This window comes from Patagioenas fasciata, chromosome 5 (assembly GCF_037038585.1).
Source record: "Patagioenas fasciata isolate bPatFas1 chromosome 5, bPatFas1.hap1, whole genome shotgun sequence".
Classification (NCBI taxonomy): domain Eukaryota; kingdom Metazoa; phylum Chordata; class Aves; order Columbiformes; family Columbidae; genus Patagioenas; species Patagioenas fasciata.
In genome coordinates this window covers 38,084,437-38,095,000 of record NC_092524.1, presented here as the reverse complement: position 1 = coordinate 38,095,000, position 10,564 = coordinate 38,084,437, and the positions used below count along the sequence as shown (strand labels likewise).

Below are 10,564 nucleotides of genomic sequence, written 5' to 3'. Positions count from 1 at the left end.
AAGGGAGGAAAACACAGTTCATGGCTTCAAGTTTAACTTTCAGATGAAAAAATAAACAGAATTAAACTTATTTCCTGCCTGCCTATTTGCCTCTCCCTTTCCTTCACAAAGAGCTTTTTGGGGAAAGCTTATACACCTACTATGCACATAATATGTTCAATCGTGATAGGCAGGAGTGGCTTTTGGAGATCATTAATTCACGTATAACCCCCAGAGAGCTGCTTAAGTAGGGTCTGAATAGGCATTAAATTAAATATGCATATGTTTTAAATGCACATCATTCATTATACAGCAAAATGAAACTTTCAGGGTTTTTCGATGCTGCTTACAGATCGCAACACCTAAACACCCAAATCAAACTGATTTTCTACTGTACTGACATTACATTATAATGCAGAAACCTCTCATACCTATACTTACATAATTTTTTTTCTCCTATGTTTCCAATGCCTTACCTACTATTCCGTAAAAGACACAAATAATCAGTCATCTGCAATTAGATTTTTGAGAAGGCTGAATATTTAATTTTCCATTATCTACATGTTTAAAAGCAGGCGCTGTTTAATGCCATTGACGAACTGACATTTAGCAAAGCAACATCACTTCACAGCAAAAAGGGTTAAAGAGATCTGTATTAATATAGAAGTCGAGCTTTTAATATTCTGCAAATATTAACAAAGAAAGATGATAATGTTGAGTTAATATGGGTTAAGGATAAAATGAAAATAAATTTTTCTGATTGCTAAGTGTTGACACTTTTTTGGCTGGGCCCGCAGCCTTTTCTTGAAGGCTGTGTAATTACAGAAGGCTTTTCCCCTCCTTCCCCCTCCTGCTTCTAGCCCACATTAGTAATGACCCCTTCACTGCTTCAAAAACCACTAATAGTCTTCAGCAAAGGCAAGAAAAATGAACAGGATAAATTGGAATCCACAGTCAGTAATTTGCATCATATGAGGCTGCTTTGGCCACTCACACTCATTCCTGGCCATCAATCGTGAGCTGTCAGGTGCTGCACTCTGCCACTATGATAAATACTCCTCCTAACACTCTGATTCGTCCAAACAATGTAATTGTCCTCTATTCTCCTCTTGGTAATGGAGATAATGAATGACTGCACAAACAAGAAGGATTGCTCATCACAGACACAGGGGTGGCTTCAAACCGAAAAGCCCCGAGTACAAATTTTAATTGACTGAAAACACAGGTTGAAAGAAAAGAAATCCTGTCTTCCATTTCCAGGCTTCAAGACAATCACTTCTGAGCGTTCCCCTTTTGGTTCGGGGGGCCAGGTTCTTTATGCTGAATGTGGGTCCCTAAAAATGAGTAAAATGAGACTGCAGAAAACCCTGTCATTGGAAAGCAGCCACAGAAATGCTGTCCAGCACGCAATTCATGCAAAACAACTCCTCACTTTAAGTGTGCTAAATCCCAAACTGCAAGGAACTGGTGTTACGGAAAAAAACAACAACAACAAAAAACCAAAGAACCCACAACACCTCCTCCAAATGGAAACAGTTCCATCCAGTTAAATACTTATTGTACTGCAAGGAATAGTATGTTTTTAAAATTTCAGTCGAAATATAACCACACATAAAGCGAATTGCATTCAACAGCACAGAGCGTGATGGAAATCAGTGAGCCTACTCAGTGTGATAGCCATCCTGGAGCTATTAAGACATTTGAAAATTGGTACACACAAGATCAACAAACACTTAAAAGCCGAGATCTTATCAAAATTCACCTTGCACAGATGGTTTTTATTATTTCTAATTAAGAGTACGGGACAATAGCACAACTCGAATGTATTTAAATAATGTTCTACATTTTGGGGAAGAGAGAGAGAGAACTGGTGTTGTTTTCTGTTGATTTTTCTCCCCCCTTCAACATCAGTGATTCTACGGCTTTTAAATGTGAAGTGGACTGTTTATCTGAAAGCGTGCTGGCAGGCTGCCACCATATTTCTAAGACTGAAGAAAGGATTGAAAACAATCAGCTTTCCGAGGAACTGAAACCACGACAATATGTTTCTGATTAATTTACAAATATATGTATATATTTAAGGCTAAACTACAGAACCAGAAAATTCCTACTAGTTAGTCTATCACAAGCATTCTTACGCTTTATTAGAACAGACATCATATTGAAATAATAAGCATGGGAGGCCTTCGTTTCTTCTTTGATCTATATTACTAAATGTCTGACTGGCTCAGATTTAAAATAAACTTTGGTATGTTTGCACTTGAAAACTGGAAAAAGACCACAAGTAATAATTTGTTGTCAGGTTCCATATTCTCTAACTAAAAGGTATAGTTTAGTCTGTATACTGCTGGATAGCGGGCAATGTTAGTCCAGTCACCCCTGCAGTGGCTAAACTTTCTTGTAGGAATACATTCTCCAGTATGGGCGCAATGATGATAGATCACTTCATCAGCATGGACCAAGCTGAGATGAATTAAAGGTACAGGTCACAGCTTTCCCTGCTTCCCTAATCTCTTGCAGACTAGTGTCATTACGGCCCTAAATACACGAGTATGTACTGGAGAAGGGTGCCACAGAGCTCCTTTTTCTCTGAACACCTACGGATTATGATTTCATGACCCAAACCCTGCCAAATGGATAACAAATGTGAAGGCAAGATATTAAGCTGTCTAATAATGGCTCTTCAGCATTGTCCTGTGTGACTCTGAAGTATTTTTCTGTACAAATGTTGTCGATTTGCTTCCAATAAATTAAATTATAATAAATATTGGTGTTTAAGTACCATCTATGCCCAACATAGTTGGATTTGGTTTTAGGCTTGTGAGTATGTAAATATAGGTAATAATTTTACTCAGACTGAGGTACAGGTTATAAAATTTCATATAAGATCAGTTCATTTTCTCATTTAGAAAGTTGAATTCAGAAGGAGGAACAGAGAAAAGAGTTTCTGATCAGGAGATGAAAGAATCTAAATTTTTCATCCTTAAAAAGCATAAGAGGTACAAAATGCCATGGATTGCTACAAATGGCAGGATTAAAGAATACACTGACATTCTTTAACTTTTCTCAGACTATTAAAAGCATCCTTAATTGTATGTTTAAAAATGAACCTTAGTAACAAACGAGTTAATGCTCATAAAAAAGGAAAGAGCTTTGAAGATCTCACCACCTCTAAAAATTCCCATTCTACTGAGCGTATCTCATCATTTTATTGCCAAGGTAACCACAAGTATCTCATGAACTCTTTTGTGCTACGGAGTGGTCAAATATACCAGTGCCGCAAAACACCTAGTTCTCTACCTACAAATGATAAGGCCATGCTTCAGATACAGGACTGAGCTCCAGAATGGATGCACTTCTGATTCTATGCGATGACTGCACTTATATTCCAGAAGTTTCAAAACTCAACAGCAACAGAAAGTGTCATATTCCCCTGATAGACTATGCATTGGGAAGGGCTCCATTTAAATCATGGTCCTAGCTCTTAGTTATCTAAGGTATCAACCATCTCATCACATCACAACATTTTTGATACCTTAACTATATAATGCCATCCATAATGGTGAAGGAGAAGAGAGGCCTTCATATACAGGTCTGCAGAACTGAGATTACTAAGCATGCGTTTAGAAAAGATTAAGGGTATCTCCTGAACCAAAACTTCTCAGCCTTCCATTGACAGTTACCTCTTCCATCTAGCTCTCCTAGAATAAATGTCCTTCTCTGTTATGCCCATATATCCTGCCAGACACATTTTAACAGTTCACAAGCACTGATGCTGACATTTTGAGCACAAAGACCATCGTTATATCTGTTAATTCCCAGAGAAGACCACAGATATTAAAAATCATGAGCACCAAATAAAGCACCTGGACAGACAGACTGAGCTGGGGAATAAGAGTTGCAATGGATGATCTAACACCAAACACAGTTCTCAGTAGCCCTGGAGCTTCCCTGTCAATAAAGGATAACCATACTTAATACTGGATAACGTAGAGCTGATTTGTGCCACACTCTTCTAGTTGATCTGAAGCAAGGAGAAATTAAAAAAGCAAAGCTAGAATAGATATAGGCCAAAGGTCTAAACACCCCATCTCTACCATATTCCTGACTCCTGATGGTCTGATGAACAATGGAGCAGGAGGACCCACTTTTTTTGTGTTTTGCCACTTTAAGGACATCAGGTAACACATTCAAAGAGACAAGCTGATGTGTTAAGGAAGTTCAATACACATGAGAGGGTTGCTGATGACATATGGCTGCATTTAGACACAACAAAAAAGAAAGATGACCAGCTGTGTGGATTGCAGAACGAAATCTTGTGAAGTACATTTACAGGAAAAAAATAGATGTTGTAAGGAAGGGAAGAAGGGTGATTAATAAAGTAATAACATGCAGTACTGTGGTAAAAAGATTCCCATTGCACTGGAAACAGAACAATGACAGAGAATCACATTTTCCAGTGCTGTAAGAGAAAAACATTTTGTAATCTTTTTTACAAAATTTCCCTCCAGAAAAATTTCCTACAAGTAATTTAAAAGGGTGATTAGGGGCCTGTACAGTGATTTTGAAAATGGTGAGTATTGGACATGAACAAGGAGGGTGATAATGAGCATTATTACTCATAAAATACAATTTGGCTCTGTTTCCTGGGAAGAACCAGGGTTTCTGGTGAAAATGTTAATATATTACTGTTGTCCCGATTTCCAGAAAAATTATCAGAGTTTGCAGGGTTTTGATACGTAAGGATAAACAGACACTTTGGGTCTGGTCTTTCAATTCAGAATTTTCAGGTAGTTGAGTTCCCTGAAAGTAGAATAAATAATGTAACTGTCTGACATAACAAGTGGAGAAAAGACTCTGTGGAGAAAGTAGAAGAACATCTAACAGGAATGGTAGGAAACATAATGGTGCACTTTGTAGCTAATAACTAATGAAAAGAGAGGAGAGGAGAGGAGAGGAGAGGAGAGGAGAGGAGAGGAGAGGAGAGGAGAGGAGAGGAGAGGAGAGGAGAGGAGAGGAGAGGAGAGGAGAGGAGAGGAGAGGAGAGGAGAGGAGAGGAGAGGAGAGGAGAGGAGAGGAGAGGAGAGGAGAGGAGAGGAGAGGAAAGGAAAGGAAAGGAAAGGAAAGGAAAGGAAAGGAAAGGAAAGGAAAGGAAAGGAAAGGAAAGGAAAGGAAAGGAAAGGAAAGGAAAGGAAAGGAAAGGAAAGGAAAGGAAAGGAAAGGAAAGGAAAGGAAAGGGAAAAAAGAAAATGCAGCAATTAGTGCTCTATAGGAAAATAACAAGGTTGCTATTCAAAGGGCTATAAAGTTTGCTGAGATAACTGGAAATAGTTCTGTTACATTTGTGTGACAGAATGAATTACAGAAGAGAAAGTCACTCAAAGTTGGACTTAAATTTTGTCCACAGATTAAAAAGAGGTAAATTTGGTAGCTATGGAAAAGATGAAATGATATAAAATATTTTAAAATGCCTTTTAGATAACAAGGAAGTACTGGAGAGAGGAACAGTGATATTGGAAAGATGGTTTTCAGGTCAGTCTCCAGGCATAAAGCACAATCCCTAGTAATAAAACCAAACAGTATTACAGTGATTTTCTTCGCCTAGATATTATATGACCTCTTCTAGATGGTTGGATATAATATCCTATTTCCATTGAGTCAGTGAGAGTTTTGCCATTATGTTCTTCAGAATTTGATTTGGAGCCTAATTTAAGAAAGTTAACCTTTGAGTAGACATACGGAAATGTTACTTTAATCTTCTGAAATACAAAATCTGAATTATGGACAAATATTGAAGAGTTTGCTGTAATATTTTACAACTATTGTAGAAGAAGACTGAAAAGACAACATGGAATGCTTCTGTAGAATAAATTGATACACCCCAACAGGGCCTAAAATTAAAGACACTAGTTGAAGACAAAAACCTGTAATGAGGCCACCACAGAGTCTTTCAAGCCAACTAACTATTCAGTATGGTAGTCTCAGAAGTAACAAAGACAGAAAAATCTACTGTAAATGCTGAAGTAAAAATCATATTGAGAAGGTCCTAAAGTGATGAACAGAATTAAGCCATAAGCCAGAAATAACACCAGTTCTCTGTCTTATTTAGAATGAAGTGTCTCATTAAGTTTTGCTTTGTTAATCTCTTAAGAGAGAGCTGGAGCAAGGATGGGAGGTGAGAACACCTGACTTAATGCAAGCCAAGAAAATAACCAGCTCTACTAAAAATAATGTCCCTTTCATTAATACCAAGATGCAGAGCTGGGCCCCTTTTAGTGGCATAACAGAATGGAATTGTCTGGTGACTCCTAGATTTTTCTTCTCCCAAATGTGAACCTTTACCCATTGGCAGGTTTATAAAAAATCTTTATTTCTGCTAAAGATCAGCCTCATCAGCACAATTTCGAGGCAAATATCCATTCTTGAACCTATACAGTCACTGGTTTTGAGGTAAGGTACTCCAAAAAAACAGAGCTGTTGTAAATATCAGATCCAGGTATGTGATAGTTCTCAAATCTTGAATATATTAATCTCCACAATTTTTTTCATGCTCAGCTAGATTAGTGGCTATGACTGAGGCAGATGATCATTTCATATCAGATTTTTTTACTTAGCCTTCCCAATTTGGAGTAGGAATTTGTGAGTCATAGTGACATGTTTAGGATTGGAACCAACGTTAAATATTAAACAGCAGTACCCACACATTGCAGTTCTAGCTGTCTTTGAAGGTTCAGCCATCTCACTGACTAATTCTTTTTTCAAGATTGGATAACCTGAAGAACATCAGATTATGCATTTGAAAAGTTCAGGACCACATAAGGATTTTCACAAATCTGGTGCCAAACAATCCCAGTGCCCTGCCTTGCAATACACCCAGGGAATCAGTTCCTACAGGGCTGATTTAATGGAATTTGATCCTCTAGCTAACCTACCGGAGCTGGTTCTTTTTTGATTGCTCTAAACAAAATTTTTGCAGAAAATAGGTTATAAATGCATCATGAAAGAACACAGCATTCACAAAGCCATAAAGATAAAGCTCATTTTCATTTTTTTTCTGCTTTATATATAGGATTTACAATTGACAGTAGAAAACCCCATGTCCACTGTGAATGATAATGGACAAGGTACTGGTATATTCATTTAGTAGCTGACTTCTATTAGCTGGCATAGAGAACTGCATAAATCAAGAATTCAAGAAAACACAGGAAAGGGATTATATAACATGGAGATGGGAACAAACATGGCTGTGAAAAGAGTAGGTACCTTACATACCCAAGAAACAGAAATATTTTCTTCATGGAAAGGAAGACTCAGAATTAATTGGATATAAACATGCAAAACTCCAGAGGAAGTATGAGTGTTAAATACTTCTACTTCCTGTAAAAGAGTACATAGCATATTGTGGACAATTTAGAGAAGTATCCCTTGCTGAATGTTCAGACTAGTTTTCTGGACTTCTGCAATACATTGAAAAGCCAAATTTAATGAGGAAAGAAACATAGATTAATGACAGCAAGGTCTCTCTTAATTAACTTGCTAGTGTTGTTAAATAATGTTATCACTGTAGCAGAGGAACAGAAATGCCATAGATATTATCTCTTTCAGTTTTACTACAGCACTTGATATAATTTCAGATTAAAGAATATAAAGTAGAAAAATGTCTCATCAACAAGTAATAACAAGTGGTGGGTTAAGCTGACTAGTGATGAGACTTTTCTTACTTTTATATGTAATTGAGTTAGGCAACAATATCAGATAAAGCTAGAAATACAAAGGATTCATGCACTGTTAGGCATGAAAGGTATGCTAAAGGGCCAACATACTAACCCACAAAGGCAATACAAGTTCTCTGCAGACTTCAATGGGAGCTGGATTGTAAATTTATTAGCCTTTACTGATTAATATAGAAAACCATATTTTTCTTGAGATGCGGACACCGTTATGTAAATTGTGAAAAAACGGTGCAGAAAGATATAACTGATGTTTAATGAAACATACTGGTATAATACATGAATGGAAGTATCAACAGGCACAAAAATATTTATCGTTATCTTCCTAACCATCACCTTGCTGGATCATAGTTTAACAAGCTCCATTAGTGTCTTCAGTTTAGTTCATGACTCTTCAGACTCTGCTGCTTTGTAGATGTCAGGCTCACTTTTGCTTCTGCTTTAATTCAGAGCTATTGTACACTGACCAGGCTAATAAAATCAACAAAGTTCAATAGCATATCTTGTACTTCTTACTTTAACACGCAGGTTGAGTAGGCATGGCCAATCACATCACCAATGTTAAACTGAAATACTCTGAAGCCTGTAGACTATAGGAACAAGTCAAGTCACAAGCAAGGAGATTAAAATCTACTCTGTATTTGATGTGAATTACATACTGATACTGCAAAAACTGCAATACATCTGTCATTAAGGAAAAGCTAAGCTACTCAGAACTAGTTTTTTCAGCATCAAAACATATAAAGAGAATGATGAAACTGACTTGGAAAACTAATGCTATGATTTGATCTTGTTATGTTAGAAACTGAAAGTTAGATTTTTTTTAACATATTTTGTGCCATATCCAAGCAGTAACACTTACACAGTGCCATTGAGCAGCACTTTTTTCCATGTGAGAACCCTTTGACTTTCATTGGGTTACACACAGAATAGAACACTAATCAGCGCAAGTAAGGTCTGGCTCTGAGTCTGGCTCATAGAAAGAGGACCGGAGAGAGAACTTCGTTTTGGTTATTCTCTAAGTCTGAGACTTAGACTCCTTTTTACCTAAGCTACATCTGCTGACCTAGTTTATTACAAAAGAAATGGGAACTACAGCAATACATAGCTCCAAGAGTCTCCCATTCATACCATAAATATGTGAGGCCATGGCTCTGGGCAAGCTTTTCAACACATTCAGTAGCAGGATTTGATAGAATGCAACAGCTAGCTCTCATTGCACCTCTTAATTTGCTTGCTGGAACTTGGCAATTTACCTTTCAAGAGCCACAGACCAAGTGGATATCTGTTTGGCATACACAAAAGTTCTTTTCAGGGATCTAGTGAAAGGGTAAGGTATGGTCTGCGGCTTAATGAAGTTATAAGCTAGTGACATATCTTGCCAGAAAATATTCATGACCTACTAAAAGGAAAGAAAACTAGTCATCACAAAATAAGAGATGATCTTTTAATTTTTAATATACATAGCTTAATTTGTACTTAGATGGTTTTATATATATATATATATATATATACACGTATATATATATATATACTGAATTTGCAAAGCAAAGGCAACAGCTGCAACAACTTTTGTAGTACAAAGACATCACGTTAATAATGAAACCCTGAACCACTCATAGTTAAGGCCAGGTTTGTTGAAGAGTTCATTTGAGTTCTGGCAAACGTTGTAAGACTTTTGGGTTCAGTGCTGCAATCGATGTTTTCATGTGGCAACTCGGTGAAACTGCTGTAGTTCAGGATAAGTCTCACACTGAGTCTGAACTCAAAACCTCAAAGATGAACTCTAAGCCATGAATTTACGCATGTTTAGAAACATTTCCAAAATTCCGCAAAGGGAAACTGCAGCTCAGTTCTTCAAAGAAGTATATGTAGTTTTTGTTTTGGTCTTGTCCCACGAGGCCAGGAGAGAAGACTATATGCTGTCTTCTTTGTGGGAAGTCCTATTTTCTGCCCCTGGATCCTAAATAAGTTGGTTATTTCTACACTGGAAACTTGTGCACAGAGTTTTGAAATTCCTGACAGAAGCAAGACCTGGAGCCTTGTCTCTTTGAAAAGACAAGTGCTTTTAAGAGGTGATAGTAATTAAGAAGGGAATGTTAGCAGTCAGTATTGAAATTTTGAGCTAGTGGTCACTGTTATGAGGTTTAGAGCAGAAGCAATGAGGTTTTAAGGTCTGGGGAAGGGGAGGCAGATGGATCTGAATTGAAATGATCTTCTTGGGCAAGGGTAGTAGAACATGGGTTTAAAAAGACTGAAGCATCTGAGAAAGCATTATGACTGATTTGAAAGCATTTATTAGTGCTTGTGCCTCTTATTTAATGTGCTGTGATTATTATTACATTTAAATTTAACCAACTTCTGAAGAGCGGCTCAGGTATGTGTGGTGAGAGGGCAAACAAATATGTGGAAAAGGGAGTAGCTCTGCAAGGCACTTTTGGGATAGGGAGAAATGGGGATACCGGTGGAGCAAGACATAGGATTTAGCTCATCCTCAGGGAGACAACTTGGAGCTGGAAAGTGAATCTGGGGAAGGTCATTAGTAAAGGGTTGTTGGGGAGCAGGCAAGAGCTCTAATGCAGGAGGTGTGAGCACTGAGGAGCCCTGGGGCCAGCAGGACTGAGTAGCTGGCTCTCAGCAGGGCCAGGGTGGGAACACCAGGAAAGGAAGGGTTATCAAATCACACCAGGGGCTGACCACCACTTGGGCACCTCTGTTTTGTTTCAGAGGTGTTCTGTAGCACTTAAATGAATTTATACAAAAGCCTAAAACTTCAGAAAGGATTAAAAGACCTCTGGAAATAAATGCGGGCAGTTTATAATCTCAGTTGTCTGGTTCTTCTTTTGTTGTTGTGG

General features: G+C 37.8%; 1 protein-coding gene across 4 annotated transcripts in view; it reads right to left on the bottom strand.

The window, feature by feature from the left end:
* The window catches only part of MEIS2 (Meis homeobox 2), a 172,799-nt gene that overhangs the window by 63,204 nt on the left and 99,031 nt on the right, over positions 1 to 10,564 (bottom strand). The window lies entirely within an intron of this gene.